This window comes from Apodemus sylvaticus, chromosome 3 (assembly GCF_947179515.1).
Source record: "Apodemus sylvaticus chromosome 3, mApoSyl1.1, whole genome shotgun sequence".
NCBI lineage: Eukaryota > Metazoa > Chordata > Mammalia > Rodentia > Muridae > Apodemus > Apodemus sylvaticus.
In genome coordinates this window covers 136,639,447-136,655,226 of record NC_067474.1, presented here as the reverse complement: position 1 = coordinate 136,655,226, position 15,780 = coordinate 136,639,447, and the positions used below count along the sequence as shown (strand labels likewise).

The following is a 15,780-nucleotide window of genomic DNA, read 5'->3' as shown; positions in this document are numbered from 1 at the left end:
TGACACATCTCTCTTATGAACAAAAAGAAAAGCCTTCCTTTAGAGACTGTTTCATTTCTCTGCTGCCATTCAAAGCTCCCCTAATGGCTGGCCTAGTAAGTCTTGGCCCTTAAAGTGTCCTTGGCTGAAAACAGAGGGAAGTCAGGATGGGATGGAGAGGAAGTAAGTTATACATTTTAACTATGGCCATATGACCTCATATGGAAATTGAGACTATTGCAAGGTATCTTTTCCTCTTTATTCTGTGAGTGTGTGGTTTTTCTTACAGGTTTGGAAAACAAAACATTTATTTTATGACTGATTGATGAAAGCCACTGTCTTGGGTTTAGGTGTTACTCCTTTATAGAATCCACGCCTGAACCTGAGATAGAGAGTCCACAGGAGCTTCATTTGAAATTCCTGGTGGGGTTTTCATTCCAGTATGGCTTCTCTTGTATGTTGCACGGTATCCACATTTGCCTCAGATCAACTTATGAAGGGAGTGAACCCTGGAGTCTCAACAGTGGCACAGCATGCACATCTGGCTGAGGTGCAATGATCTGTATATAGTTACCCATGCGAACACACACACACACACACACACCACAGACAGACACACACACACCACAGACATACAGAGACAGAAATACACACAGATGGGGAGGGGAGAGAGGGAGAGAGAAGGAGAAGAAGAGGGAAAGGGCGAGACAGACAGACATACACAGAGACAGACACACAGACATAGACACAGTCACAGACACACACACAGACAGCAGACAGACACAGACACACATAGCCACAGACACACAGACATAGACACAGACACACAAACAGACAGACACACCTCATAGTAGTGGCATACACCTTTAATCCCAGCACTTGGGAGGCAGAGGCAGGTGGATTTCTGAGTTCGAGGCCAGTCTGGTCTACAGAGTAAGCTTCAGGACAGCCAGGGCTACACAGAGAAATCCTGACTCAATAAACCAAAACCAAAACAAAACAAAAACCAAAACACAGACACGTATATACACACACAAATACTGTTTGTTTTGCATTGATCTGGATCAAACCCAGGGCCTAGTATATACTAGGTAAATATTCTACTCATAAGTTGCATGCCCAGCCCATATATTTGTATATATTGATGAACTTTCCCTCTCTCTTTCTCCAATATCTTACTTAGGGATTAATAGCGGCTAACTTTGTGGTCCTGTCTTTTACTAACAGGACACTGAATTAGGATTACAATTCAACATGAAGAATCAATGCCACCCTGAGATTGATTCAGTGACTGGTGGGACTTCTCATCTTCCTTCAGAAGAGGGATGAAACCCCAGTCTTAATTTGCTTGCTCAGCCTGGGACTCACTCTGTTTCTTGTTACTATAACAAAACACCTGAGACTGATTTTTTTTTTTTTTTTTTTTTTTTTTTTGCAAAGATGTTTGAGTTTGCAGTTCTGGAAGTTATCAGGCCGCTAACATGTGCTTGGCTTCTGGTAAAGGCCTTGTGGTGGGAAAGAAGAATGATCTGGCATATAAGAGCTCTTTCTGCTCTTGCAGAGGACCCAAGTTCAAATCCCAGCACATAAAACTGCCTATAACTCCAGTACCAGGGAAATCTGATCCTTTGCCCTGAGGTGTAGCTCCACCCACCCTGAGGTGTAGCTCCACCCACTGCTGACATCAGGACCGTCCTTGTCTCCTCCCATGCTTGCCCCTTACACTTGCAAGCTGGGAACCTTGAGACTCCATTTCCCAGATTCCTCTGACAGCAAGATTCTGCCTTCCTCCTATCAGTGAAAAGTACTTGTCAGATTTGGAGGCCAGGAGGAAAACAGAAGCCATCTTTATTCTTGGCTGAGGAGGCCAAGGCCTTCAGCAGGCAGCAACCAGGACCTTATGGTGCAGCCTTCAGGCCTCACCGTGAATCGCCCACTTTGGTGTTTCTGGCAGATGAGGTCATTGGTGGTAGGACCTCATGAGCTCTCTCGCTCCTCATTTCCCAAATGTTAACAAACACTTTTGGCAGGAGATTTTTTTTTTCTTCAAAATTCTTCTCAAATCTGTTATAACTATTCCTAAGTGTTCTTCCTCTTCCTTAATTACATAAGCATAGAGGCCCAGTTGAGCAGGCCAGGGCTGCTTGGCTCAGTTCTCCAGTCTACAGCAGAGGCGTGTGAAGGACTTTGAGCACCATTGGAGGACTTTCGGCAGCAGGATGATGAAGGGGCTTAATAGGGGGAGTATAAGGGGTTAGGTGAGTGTGGCTAGGCGGCGTGGGGGAAGGTGTCCAGGCGGGCCCTTGCCTGGGCACCTCTGCCCCTGAGGGACCACACACACACAGACATGGTATAGAATAGAGTTTATTCAGAATAGGGGATGGGAGTTAGTGGGAGAGAGAGAGAGGTAGAGAGAGAGAGAGAGAGAGAGAGAGAGAGAGAGAGAGAGAAAGAGAGAGAGTGGAGGCCGGCCATGACCACGTGGGGGGGGGGGAAGAGCCCCAGGGGCAGAGAGGTGAGAGAGTGTGGGAGAGCAGAGAGCAAAGGGAGAGAGGAGGGGCAAGTAGCCCCTCTTATAGTGGGCCAGATCTCTGGGGCGGGGCATACCTGGCTATTGCCAGGTAGGTGTGGGGTGGAGCTTAGACAAAACCCCAACAGCGTGGAGCTACCCTAGACCTCCTAGTAGTACCCTACCACAGCTGGAATGTGTCTTGAAAGTTTATGTTTTAGAAACTCAGTTCATAGTGTGTCCACGTTTTTGTGGGACCTTTAGGGGGCTGGCAAGATGTCTCAGGGGGTAAAGGCACTTGGTGTATAAGTCTAATGACTTGAGTTTCTTTCCCAGGAGCTCTTGTAAAAATGGAGGGAGAAAACTGGCTTCATTATGTTATCTCGAATCTGCACATGCACCCTCCCAACATATACCATGCACCCCCTGTTGGTATTCGGTCTAAGCTCCACCCCATACTTACCTGGCAACAGCCAGGTATGCCCCGCCCCATAGACCTGGCCCACTATAAAAGGGGCTACTTGACCCTCCTCTCTCTCTCATCACTCTCTCTCATCGCTCTCTCTCATCCCACTCTCACCTCTCTGCCCCTTGGGCTCTCCTCCCCTCCCCCCTCTCTCCACATGGCCATGGCCGGCCTCCACTACTCTCTACTCTCTACTCTCTCTCTCTCTGCCTTTCTCTACTTCCACTATACCACTAACTCCCAACCTCTACCCTGAATAAACTCTATTCTATACCATGTCAGTGTGCGTGTGGTTCCTCAAGGGGAAGAGATGCTTGGGCAAGGGCCCTCCTGGGCACCTCCTTCCCCACACCGACGTGCCACACTCCCTTAACCCCCATTTTCTCTTCTTAAGCCCCCTTCATTGATGCATTGGCCTTTCACCCCACACACAACAATAAGCAAACATTTAAGTAGCTGCTTCAAGGACAGAACTGTCATGAATGGATTAAGATTAACACTATTACAGGATCAGGTATTCTGTCAAAGCAAGAGCAGTCTTCTTGCATTTTCTTACTGAGTGGTACCTTTCACCATAATCGATCCACATCACATGTGGTCCCAGAATCCTGGATTTCCCAGGCTCCAGACCCACGGGCTGAATCAATTTTGATTCATTACGAGTTATCCAGTCTCAGGCAATCTGTTACCACAACACAAAACAAACTAAGTCAAGCCTCTGGCCTTCAGTTCTAGCCACTACCCAGGAAATGCTAGGTAGGCAGTAGGTTGCAGGCCTGGCCAGGGATGGTCCCATGTGAGTGACTGGTTGTAGGGCATGAACAGGGATGGATCCAGTTTAGACCTTAGCAGCAGGGACTGTGACTCAGTGGTAGAGAATCCGCCTTGCACATCTGAGGTTCCAAGTTTGATAGGCTCCCAGCTCACAAGCAGGGAGTAACCCCAGGCAAGTTACATAATCTCCCTGAGCCTCGCTTGCTCACTCGGTTCAGAAAAACCAGAAAAGACAAACAATGGCAACACCAAGAAAACCACAGGCTTTGTGTCCTCCCCCCCCCCCCCCCATTTCTGGGCTCCTTGTTACATAAAGGCACAGGCACAGCCTGGAGGGTTTAGTTTCAAAGCTTTGGCAGGGCCCTTGCACCATTGTGTAGAAGTCGTTAAGAGGTACCTGACCCTTCAATAGACTTGCTCGGTATTCCCAGCAGGCCTAAAAGCACAATTTGAAAGGACGGGGTTCAAAGGAAGAAAATTGTTCTTCCTTGCACAGAGAAGCCCAGAGTCCTTTGTGAGAGGCGGCAGCTTAGCAAATTAGGGGAGTGAGGTTGCTAGGGCAGGAAGCCCCGGTGGGGAGGGGTAGAAACCTCCAGGGGAAAGGAGGCAAGGAGGTGTAACACAGGACAGAGGTGGGAGGTGGGAGGTGCAGGCTTCCCCTTCCTGCTCTGATACAGTGGCAGCAAGCCTACCTCTATACCACGAGGCTGCCTGGTGAGAGTTATAAATGTGTGCCTAGTCTCCAAGCAGTGTTTCTCCCTGTCTGGTAAAAAGAGTGTGGGCTGTGTGACTTCAAGGCTATGCTAAACAATGAGTGGTGGCCCTCATTGTTGGCAAGCACAAGGAACAACTACCTACAGGAGTGGGTACAAACGGAGCACAGAACAAGGGAGAGGCGGGACACACACACACACACACACACTCATATGCAGACATACCTATGGATGGGAAAAGTTCTCTGTCCTCAGAGGTCATTTCAAATCAGCTCTAACCTCCAGTCCTAAACCCTATGGGGTATGGGGGATTCTATACTGTTGTAAGAATCCTGTGGATTCCTGGGAATTGCAATCTCGGGTTATCCCTCTGGTTTTTGGATTCCTTATCCTTTTCTCCTTGTAGTGCTGGGAATGGAAAGCAAGACTTTGCTTGGGTCATGATGTTACTCTACCACTGAGCTACATCCGTTGTTGAAATTCCCTCTACAAGTATCATCTCATGTTTTTCCTCCAAATTTTATGAGTACTACTTATTCCAAACATTCACTTGGGTATTACTGTATTCTAGAACATCTGAGGACTGGAGAGGCGGCTCAGAGGTTAAGAGCATCGTCTAATTTTCCACAGGACCTGGGTCTGATCCCCAGCACCCACATGGTGGCTCACAGGTGTTGGTAACTCAGTTCCAAGGGATGCAATGCCCTCTTCTGGTTTTCAAGGGCACTGTGTGCATATGCATCCATTCAGGCAAAGAACAAAACAAAAAACAGAGAACAACCATACCCACAAAATAAATAAATAAATGCAAATATATACATTGTTAGCATTCTGTCTAAACTCCACCCCAAGCTAGGCAGGCTTGGCCCACTATAAAAGGGGATGCTCGGCTCCTCCTCTCTCTTTTGCCTTCTTGCCTCTTGCTCTCTTGTTCTCTCTTGCTCCCCCTCTCTCCCCATTTCCTTCCTCCTCTCTCCACATGGTCATGGCCAGCCTCTACTTCTCTCTCTCTCTCTCTCTCTCTCTCTCTCTCTGCCTTTCTCTGCCTCTACTACCTCCTTAACTCCCCATGTCCTGAATAAACTCTATTCTACACTATAACTCTATTCTATACTACACCATCGTGTGGCTGGTCTCTCAGGATGAAGAGATGCCTCGGCATGGGTCCCCCGAGACACCCTCTTCCCCCACACCTCACCACACCCCATAGAAGATATTCTCATACTTCTTTATCTTTTTATAGACACATCATTCATTAATTAATTAAATATTTTGGAATGAGTGATAGGAAAATGAAGTGGCATCTGTCTGTCTGTGTGGTTCGAACCCAAGACTTCTGGCAAATAAGATGAACTCTCTACCACTCAGGTCTGTCTCTAGTCTGAGACAAATGTCTATATTAGGTGAGGTTTACTTAGATTTTGCACCAGGAGGAATCCCATCCTAAATTTTCTCTTAGTTTTCCAAGTACCCTAGAGTCCTTGCTGGCATCCAGCCCTCTGCACACTCCCACATCTGTCAGATTTTTTTTTGATTTCCCTTTCCTCCCCTCCCATGTCCTTTCTAGGACTGCCCTCTGGCCCCCAGGTTCGTTTACTCTGGCATGCAGAGCAACTCAGATTTCTCCAGTTCTAGACCTCAGCTCGAATAGCTACACCCACTAAGTGGAGTCTGAAGTCAGTGAAACCATTCTCCATAAACCATAAACAAAACAAAACAACAACAACAAACAAACAAACAAACAAACAAACAAAGAAAAACCTAACCAACCAACAAAACTTCATTCAACGCTGCAGTTTTCTGGTGAACCTCTGGGTTGTACAATACTTACCAGAGGAAGCACATAACAGTAATGAGTCTTAAACATTTATAAAGTTAGCAAATATGGGATTGGAGAGGTGGCTTGGTGGATAAAATGTTTGCCGTGCGAGTTTGAGACCAGATTTCAGATCTCCGGACCCATCTATAATCCCAAAGTGTCTTCAGTGAGATCGGACAGGAAGTCTCCAGGCTAGCCAGGTGTCTACAGAGGTGAACAAGAGCTTTGCCTTAAAATAATACGAAAGGTGAAGATGGACATCCGAGATTGCCCTCTGACCTCCACCTATGCACACACACACACACACACACACACACACACACACACCTGCACTTATAGACACATGAACACACATATTCACATAAAAAGAAACAAATTAAAAGTTAGTGAAAATGTACTTCAGTAAGTCTGTATGTGCGTGTATGTGCATGCATGTGCATGTATGTAGTCACTTTGGGTGTCATCCTCAGGAATAGCATCCGTTTCTTTTGAGACAGGAACTCACAGATGAGGCTGGGCTGGCTGAGTAATGAACCCCAGGGATCTGCCTGTCTCTGCCTCCCGGCACTGGAATTTCTGGTGCATGACGCCAAGTCCAGCTCCCCCCCCCCCCCCCAGTGGTTACTAGGAATCAGATTCAGGTCTTCTCGCTTGAGCAGGAAGTGTGTAACCGACTAAACAAGCTCCCTAGGACTCTAGTGCTCTGAGTCAGAGGCGATGAGCAGAGGGCAAGCAGTCACTGTAGCAGGCAGCTTTCTGTGGCTGTCATCAAATGACTGAAGAATTCAGCCGTTCTGGGAGTCTCACTGCTCCTGTGATAAACACCAGGGCCAACACCAACATGGGAAGGACAGGGTTACAGGTTACAGTTCATGATTAAAGGATGCCTGAGCAGGTGAGCTGCAGGCAGCAATCTGGGGACAGCAGTTGAAGCAGACACCACAGAAGAACAGTTCTTCTGTCTCATTCAGCTACCTTTCTTATACATCCCAGGTTGGGGTGGCACCAACCACAGAGGGCTGAGCCCTTCTACATCAATTAGTAGTTTAAAAATCCCCGCAGACGTGCCACAGACTAACCTGACAGAGGCATGTAACTGAGTAATTGTGTAACGAAGGCTCCCTCTTCCCTTAACTCTGGGTTGTGTCAGGTTAACAGTGGACACTAACTGTGACCATCCAACCCTAGTCAGCTTTTACACACAGACACATGACTTTAAACAATATCCTTTTCATTTCTTCCCCCAAGGTCTCATGTTAATATCACAGTATAAAAATACAGTGCAACTCCATTCTGAGTGTAAACAGCATGCTACTCACTGTGATGATTAGCATGCTAAACTCGATGGGCATAGAATCATCATGGAAACACACTCCTGGGTGTGTCATGCAGGTGTTTCCAGGGGTTTCAGTGAGAGACCCACCCAGAATGTGGGCTGCACCATGCTATATGCTGGGATCCTAGACTGAATAAAAAGGAGGGCAGGAGCTTCCTGACTGCAGATGCAATGTGACCAGTTGCCTTAAGTTCCTGCAGCCATGACTTCCCATCACAGGACTGTACCCTTCTACTGTGAGCCAAATACACTTTCCCTCGGTCAAAAACAAAGCAAAACAAAACAAAAAAACAAAACAAAAAACCCCACAGTGCAACGCATGAGGCAGATGTGCAGCTTGGTGGAACCCAAACAACTGGAGGGGGGGGATCCCAAAAGCTGTCGCCTGTACATGGGATATGTTCTTCTAGCTGGGCTGCCTTGTCTGGCCTCAGTGGGAGAAGATGTGCCAGAGTGGGGGATATCCACGGGACCCCCCTACCTGCTCAGAGGAGAAGGGGAGGGGGCAAAAGGGAGGGATTATGGAAAGTGGTGACTGGGAGAGGGGCAGTAAGCAGGATGTAAAGTGAATATGTAAAATAATAATAATAATAATAATAATAATAATAATAATAATACTGTTCCCCCTTTTATTGAAAATAGATTTGTGTTTTCATATAATATACCCTGAGAAGCATTTCCCCTCCCTCTCTTCCTCCTAGCTCTTTCCTCTCTTCTTCCCATCCAGATCCCTCCTTTCTGTTTCTCATTAGAAAACAAACAGGTTTTTAGGGGATAATAAAATAAGATAAAACAAAACTAATACATGAGAATAGGACCAAACAAACAGAAGGAAAAGAGGCTAGGAAAAGGCACAAGGGACAGATTATGAAACCAAGGGGCCTCCAAAGATGCCATTTCGGTCGGCCATCTACTGCTGGGCATGCAGTCTACCCTTAAGAGTAGTTTGTTTCCCTAGTGAGACTTTCTTGGAGACAACTCAACTTTCATTTGCAAGTGGTTATTAACTGGAGATAGCTTCTGTGTTAGGGATGGAGGTGTGCGTCCGCTTCTTTCAGTTCTAGGGCCCCAGCTGGCGTAGACCTGTGCACGCCGCCTCAGTCTGGTTAGTTCATTCCTGTGTCCGTCCTGTCAATTTAGATGATCTTGTCGCCTTGGTGACCTGTACCCCCTCTGGCCCTTATACTCTTTCCGCCTCCTCTTCCTCTGGGTTCCCTGATCCCTGAAGGGAGGGATTTTGTGGCCCATTTAGGGCTGAGTGTTCCAAGGTCTCTCACTCTCTGTATATCATCTGCTTGTGGGTCTCTGTGTCTACAGCCATCTGCTGCAGGAGGAAGCTTCTCTGATGGTGTCTTAGCAAGGCACTCATCTATGGGTATAGAGGACGCCATTAGAGTCATATTATTGCTATGTTCTTTCAGAAGAACAGCAGGACTTTAGTCTAGGTTCCTGGGCTATCTAGTCTCAGGTTCTCGGTCACCTAAGCAGCGTCAGGCATGAGTCACGTGGGTCTTCAGTTAAATCTGATTGCCTTAGTGTGGGTTTCCATTGCTGTGAAGAGACACCATGACCAAGACAACCCTTATAAAGGCAAACATTTAATTGGGGCTGGCTTACAGTTTCAGAGTTTCAGATTATCACCGTCATAGCAGGAATCACAGCAGCATGCAGGCAGACATGGTGCTGGAGGAAGCAAGAGTTCTCTATCTTGATCTGAAGACAGTCAGGAGGGGGACCCTCTTCTGTAGGAAGCCAGGAGGAGGGTCTCTTCCACACTGGGTGGATCCTAAGCACTAAGAAACCTCAAAGCCCTCCTACCCAAGGCCACACCTATTCCAACAAGGAGTAACAGTGGCACTTCCCATGGGCCATGCATATTGGAACCACCATACGGATACTGGTCACTCCACAAGCTTTGTGCCACCATTGCACTAACATATTTCACAGGTAGGACACCATTGTAGATTAGAGAGTTTGTACCTGGGTTGGTGTTTATGTTTTTTCTTTGGTAGCATGCAGGCCTCCCAATACCAAAGATGCTAGTGCACAGGAATGGAGGCTCCGTGCAGGCATTGGCTTGACTTCTCCATTTAAATACAGTGCAGCTTTTAAAACTACCACAGTCTTTAAGAAAAATCTAATGGTTTAAAAGTTCTCTTTAGGACCTCAAAATTATAAAAATCCAAAATAAGTTACACACTTTCTTATTTCAAGAGATAAGGGTACAGTTAAAAAATCAAATGAAAATCAAAATCCAACTGTATAAAAATGCCCCACAGACTTGCCCCTAGGCCAGTCTGTTGGAGGTAACTCTTCAACTGACATTCCTTCTACTCCAGTGACTCTGAATTTTGTCAAGCTGACGCCAGAAGCTAACTATGACATTGCTTATAGAGTAATTACTTAATTACTTACTGAGCTCACAGCTCTGGAGGAGCCGCCCTAAGACTGGGTGGTCACATTGCTTTGAGTCTCTGGTGGGGCAATGCACGTGACAAGAGTGTGCAGTGACCCTAACCTCACTTATCTCAGGAGCCAGGAAGCAGAAGAGGAAGAGGAGCAGCCAGGGTCCCACAGTACTCTTTAAGGGAACACTCTTAGTAACTCTCACAAGACCCCACCTCTGAAAGGTTCTAGCACGTCTCCAGTAATGCAGTTCTGTGGGGGACACTCATTCAAATCATATCAGTGTAATTACTTGGGGGTAAGCTTACCTAAAAATGGAGTAAAGCACCAGGCAGTGGTGGCACACACCTTTAATCCCAGCACTTGGGAGGCAGAGGCAGGCTGATTTCTGAGTTCAAGGCCAGCCTGGTCTACAGAGTGAGTTCCAGGACAGCCAGGGCTACACAGAGAAACCCTGTCTCGGGAAAAAAAAAAAAAAAAAAGGAGTATAGGTACTGCTGTAGGTTACAGTTTCTCAATGCTTTGACCATTCAGGAATTGAGTAGAAATGGGAGCAAAAGACCTCACTTATAAGCAAGTTAAATAAAGCAGAGCTTTCCCTGTGTACCAAGATGTTTAACTGCATCATGCCAGACATCAGTGAATCACAATTCCAGATAAGTGGGAGGAGGCAGGGCCAAGTACATCTACTGTTTGTGCACTGATCTCACTGTTCTGTACAGATGGGACCAGTAAGCTAACACGAAGTTTCATCATCAAGATATCTAGAAACGGGGCAGGAGGGATGGTGGCTCAGTACTCAAGATCACTGACTGCGTTTCCAGAGGATCTAGATTTGGTTTTCAGGACCCACACAGCAGCTAATAACTGGCGATAACTCCAGTTTCTGGGTATCTGACACCCTCTGCTGGTCCCTATGTGTTCTTCATACATAGACACACATCAAGGCAAAACACATATATTAAAGAAGAAAAAGGATATCTAGAAACATCTTTTTCAATGGAGCCTTACCAATGTTGCTGAAGAGACTATTACCCCGGGATTCTTAGCCAGCTCTTTTGCAGTTTGTTGAGTTAAGGGTGTGGGTGCTAAGTGACCTGGACTAGCTAAGACAGTGGAAGGATAACGTCTGGCAACCATTTGGAGAGCCACAGGACCTCTGCACTCCCTGCTCTCTTCTGCTAGGTCCTGGTGCTTCTGAGATCCTTACTTCCTGTTTCTGGGAGCAGTCGCATAACCTGGGAAGAGCATAGATTTTTTGAAAATAAGTTCTTGCTTTACTTTATGGGCATAGGGTTTTGACTGCATGTGTGTGTGCACCACATGTGTGTAACCAACATGGAGGACCAAAGAAAGTGTTGAATCCTCGAGAACTGGAGTTACAGACAATTGTGAACTGCCATGTGGGTGCCGGGAATCAAACACGGATTCTCTTTAAAAGCAACAAGTGTTCTTAACCACAGAGCCATCTCTCAGTCCATATTATTTTAAATGATTTGCTTGTGTATGCACCTGCATGTAGGTAGGTGTACTTTGAGTGCAGGTGAGGTGACGCTAGAGACCAGAGGCCTCAAATCCCCAGGAGCTGGAGTTGTAAATAAGGTTTTGAGTCATCTGATGTCGGTGCTGGGAACCAAATGTGTCCTCTGGGAAAAAGCATCAAGTGCTCTTAACCACAGAGCCATCCATCCTGCCAAGTGAGACAGCTTCTTTTAAAGAAAAAGAACACCTGGGCCAGTGAGGTGCCCAGCAGGTAAAAGTCCTTGCTGCAAAAGCCTGGTGACCAGTTTGATCCTTTGGAGCCCACTTAAAGGTGGAGGCAGAGCCAGCTGTGGCAGGACACACCTTCATTGCAGAGAACAGACAGACCTCTGTGAGTTCAAGGCCAGAAGGGCCAGCCTAGTGTTCATAGCAAGTTCCAAGATCAATAGGGATGTGTGTGTGTGTGTGTGTGTGTGTGAGTGTGTGTGTATCACAAAGTTGTCCTCTGACTTCCACATGCATGCCATGACTCACAACTCCCCTCTACATACATATCGTGTGCACTCATGCACACGCACGCGCACACACACACACACACACACACACACACACACAATACAATAAAACAGGATTGATAAGCATGAACACAGAGAGGGAAGGCCTAGCTCAGTTAGCCCAGTGCTCCTGTAGCATGCACGAGGCCCAGGCTCGACAGATCAGTCCTCAGCACCTGGCATGGTTGTACATACCTATAATCCTGGAACTTGGGAAATAGAGGCAGGAGGACCAGGAGCCTCAGCTGCATCGTAAGTTGAGGCCAGCCTAGGATTCATAAGAACATGCCTCAGAACATTAAAAATATGAATATGAAATTAAGTGCATGGTCTTGGAAGGATGTCACACAAGGGAGAGGTCACCAATAAGGCCCCACGGGTTTCACAGTAACTGTGCCTCCAAGCCTGCCGGGGATTTAGAAAGCCTCTTCCAGCCCACCACATTTCTGGCCACCTATTCTTTTGGAAGACAGCATGGAAAAGAACCAAAGTCCATGGTATTCATTTCTGCTGAATGGATGGCAGAACATCAGAGCTGCCTGGGTCACAGAATCCAGACTTTCTGGCTCATCAAAGGCCAACTTTGAAACGAGAGAAGCAACTGGACATGGCAGGAACCTATCTGGAAAACATCCGGGTGATTATGACCGCTTTCCCAGCGTTCTCACACCGACCGCTCAGAAGTTGTTCAGAGCGTACAATGCAGCGTGGAGCACGGCCAACCTCAGTTATTTATAACTTTCTATAGCAACAACATGGCCCCGCCCTACCTCTTTTTAAAATTTTCATTTTATGGGGCCTGGGAGTATAATTCAGTGGGAGAATGAGTACATTACGCTCAGCAGGTATGAGGCCTTGATTTCAGACCCCAGTAGCTAATAAATACATAAATAAATAGATTGTTCATGAGATAGCCTCTGGGCTTCTTGCACTGTAGCCAGGAGCGACAGAGCTGTGTTTATCTGCTACCTTTCCTGGACTAGGAGTAGATCTAACGAGATCTGAGTTGATCTTGGCTGTGCTTTGGAGGGTCCCTGGTGGAAGTGGAGTGGATGCAGATGGATGAATTGGGGGCTACAGGAGTGGCGGCAAGAGATTTTAGTCTTGACACTGAGGACTTCTGAGAATCAGTTACATTTTGGGTTTGGAAGGAAGAGTCAACAGATGATGAATTAGATGCACGCTGGAGACCGAGGAGCAGGAGGAAAAGAGAGTTCAACGTTGTTTTTAAGTTTTTCCTGAACTACTAAGTGAAATTCCAGAAAAGATAAAGATAAAGCAAAGTGCAGGTTTGGAAAAGACAAGAATTCTCTTTTGTGGATAAACAAAATTGACCAATAGGCGTGCAAAAACTCTGCTAATTAAGGTTGAAGTCCTTCCTGACTGATAGCCTCTGGGCTCAGCACAATATGGGAGACTCCCTTCATTAGTGGGGCTTCTCCATCTCAGACCTTGACTGGGGAGTTCTAAGCCCCCTCATATGCCTCTACCTGAGGAATGTCATGTAGTTTTAGTCAGATTACAGGACCAACTTCCTTTCTCCTGATAAAACCTGTTCAGCTAGCACCTGAAATTCCTGGATTGCTTCCCCATGCTAATGAGGCATTTCAGGTACACTAAGCCTCCAGCCAATGACCTTTGCCCATCCTGGGTGTTCCTACTCTCAGTGTCCCCCAAACTTTATAAGCTTGAATCATCCTAAGTAAAGTTTATCTGCCTCCTGATAGCTGGTGCCGGTGTGGTAATTCACATAAGTACTCACAGGGCTTTCTCCATCCTCAACCCCCATGTTCCATGTAGATCGTGTATTGACCGACTTGCAAATGGGAAGTAAACGGAGGCCGGGAGCAGGAAGTTCCTGGTGTGTTGTATAGCAGGGCCTTGCATACTCTTAGCAAGCACTCTATTGAGCTGGGTCCCCAATCATTATCTGTTTTATTAAGAGTGGAGGGATTGGTTCTTCTTTTCTGGTTTCTGCGGCAGCCACAGCCATGAGCAGCAAAATCTCACACGACACAAGGCGGTGCCGGAAGTCCTGCACTGGAGCCAGCACAAGTTTCTGGAGACGGTGGAGCTGCAGATCGGTCTGAAGAACTGCGACCCCCAGAAGGACGGACGCTTCTCGGGCACCCCTCGCCCCGAGTTCTCAGTGTGTGTCCTGGGGGACCAGTAGCACTATGGTGAAGCCAAGGCTGTGGATATCCCCCACATGGACATCGAAGCGCTTAAGAAGCGGAATAAGAACAGGAAGTTGCTCAAAATCTGGCCAAGAAGTACGATGCCTTTCTGGCCTCCGAGTCTCTGATCAAGCAGATCTCACGTATCCTGGACTCAGGCCTAAACAAGGCCGGCAAGTTCCCCTCCCTTCCTGCTGACACACCAGGAAAATATGGTGGCCAAAGAGGATGAGGTGAAATCTACAATCAAATTTCAGAGGAAGAAGGTGCTGTGTCTGACTGTTGCTGTCGGCCACGTGAAGATGACCGACGATGAGCTGGTCTACAGCATTCACCTGGCTGTCAATTTCTTGGTGTCCTTGCTCAAGAAAAACTGGCAAAACGTCTGGGCTTTGTACATCAAGAGCACCGTGGGCAAACTGCAGTGTCTGTATTAGGATGGATGATCCAATAAACCTCGGTGCTGCCGTCCAAAAAAAAAAAAAAAAAAAAAGAAAAAGAAAAGAAAAAGGGTGGAGGGGTTCGTGTGTGTGTGTGTGTGTGTGTGTGTGTGTGTGTGTGTGTGTGTGTAGAGATGGTTCAGCTGCTAAGAAAGAGTACTTGATGCTTTTGTAGAAGAGCCCTGTTCAGTTCCCAGTATCCACGGGGCAGCGCACAACCTCTTATAACTCTACTTCCAGGAGATTTGCTGCCCTCTTCTGGCCACTATGGGCATCAGAGAGGCACACGGCCGGCGAACATGATGGCAAATACTCATAAATACATCTTTCTTATTCCTAATGCAAAGGGTCCTGGGCAACTCTAAGGGGTGAGAACTCAGCCACTTACATGGTAGGCAAACTCAAAATGGCAAAGCTGATAAGCCACACACAACTTCTGAGACCAGGGTGCACCTTGAGCACATATTTTGATTTCCGAACGTGCTATCCCTGGAGAAATTGGAAGTTTTGCCAAGTGTCCTCTCTAATTTTTTTTGGGAGGGGGGGTTGGATTTGGTTTTTTCAAGACAGGGTTTCTCTGTGTAGACCTGGCTGTCCTGGAACTCACTCTGTAGACCAGGCTGGCCTCGAACTCAGAGATCCGCCTACCTCTGCCTTCCAGAGTGCTGGGATTACAGGCGTGTGCCACCACCGCCCGGCTCTAATTTTTTTAAATGAAGTTTTGTTTTATTTAACACTTTGGTAGAAAAGACAGTCTATTTTGTTTACATTTTCTATACCTGGGCAACAGGTCTCTGGGAATTAGATCTACCTTGTGAGTGCTGGGAACTGAACCCTGACCCTCTACGAGACCAGCAAATGCTCTTCCCCACTCCAGCACCCCCCAAATAAATCTTTTAAAAAATAGGAGCTCTCATTTCCTTGGTCTCCATTGCTATCACCTTGCCTCTGCCTTCTCAGTGTTAGGGCTATAGGTTACAGCTTTAAACAAAAATCTCTTTTTCTTTTCTTCTTCTTCTTTTTTTTTCCTGAGACAGGGTTTCTCTGTGTAGATCAGGCTGGCCTTGAACTCAGAAATCTGCCTGCCTCTGCCTCCTAAGTGTTGGGATTAAAGGCGTGCGCCAC

General features: G+C 46.9%; 1 pseudogene; it reads left to right on the top strand.

Annotated features, from left to right (window-relative positions):
* Positions 1-14,029: 14,029 nt before the first annotated feature.
* On the top strand, positions 14,030-14,652 carry LOC127680090 (60S ribosomal protein L10a-like; annotated as a pseudogene).
* Positions 14,653-15,780: the final 1,128 nt, after the last annotated feature.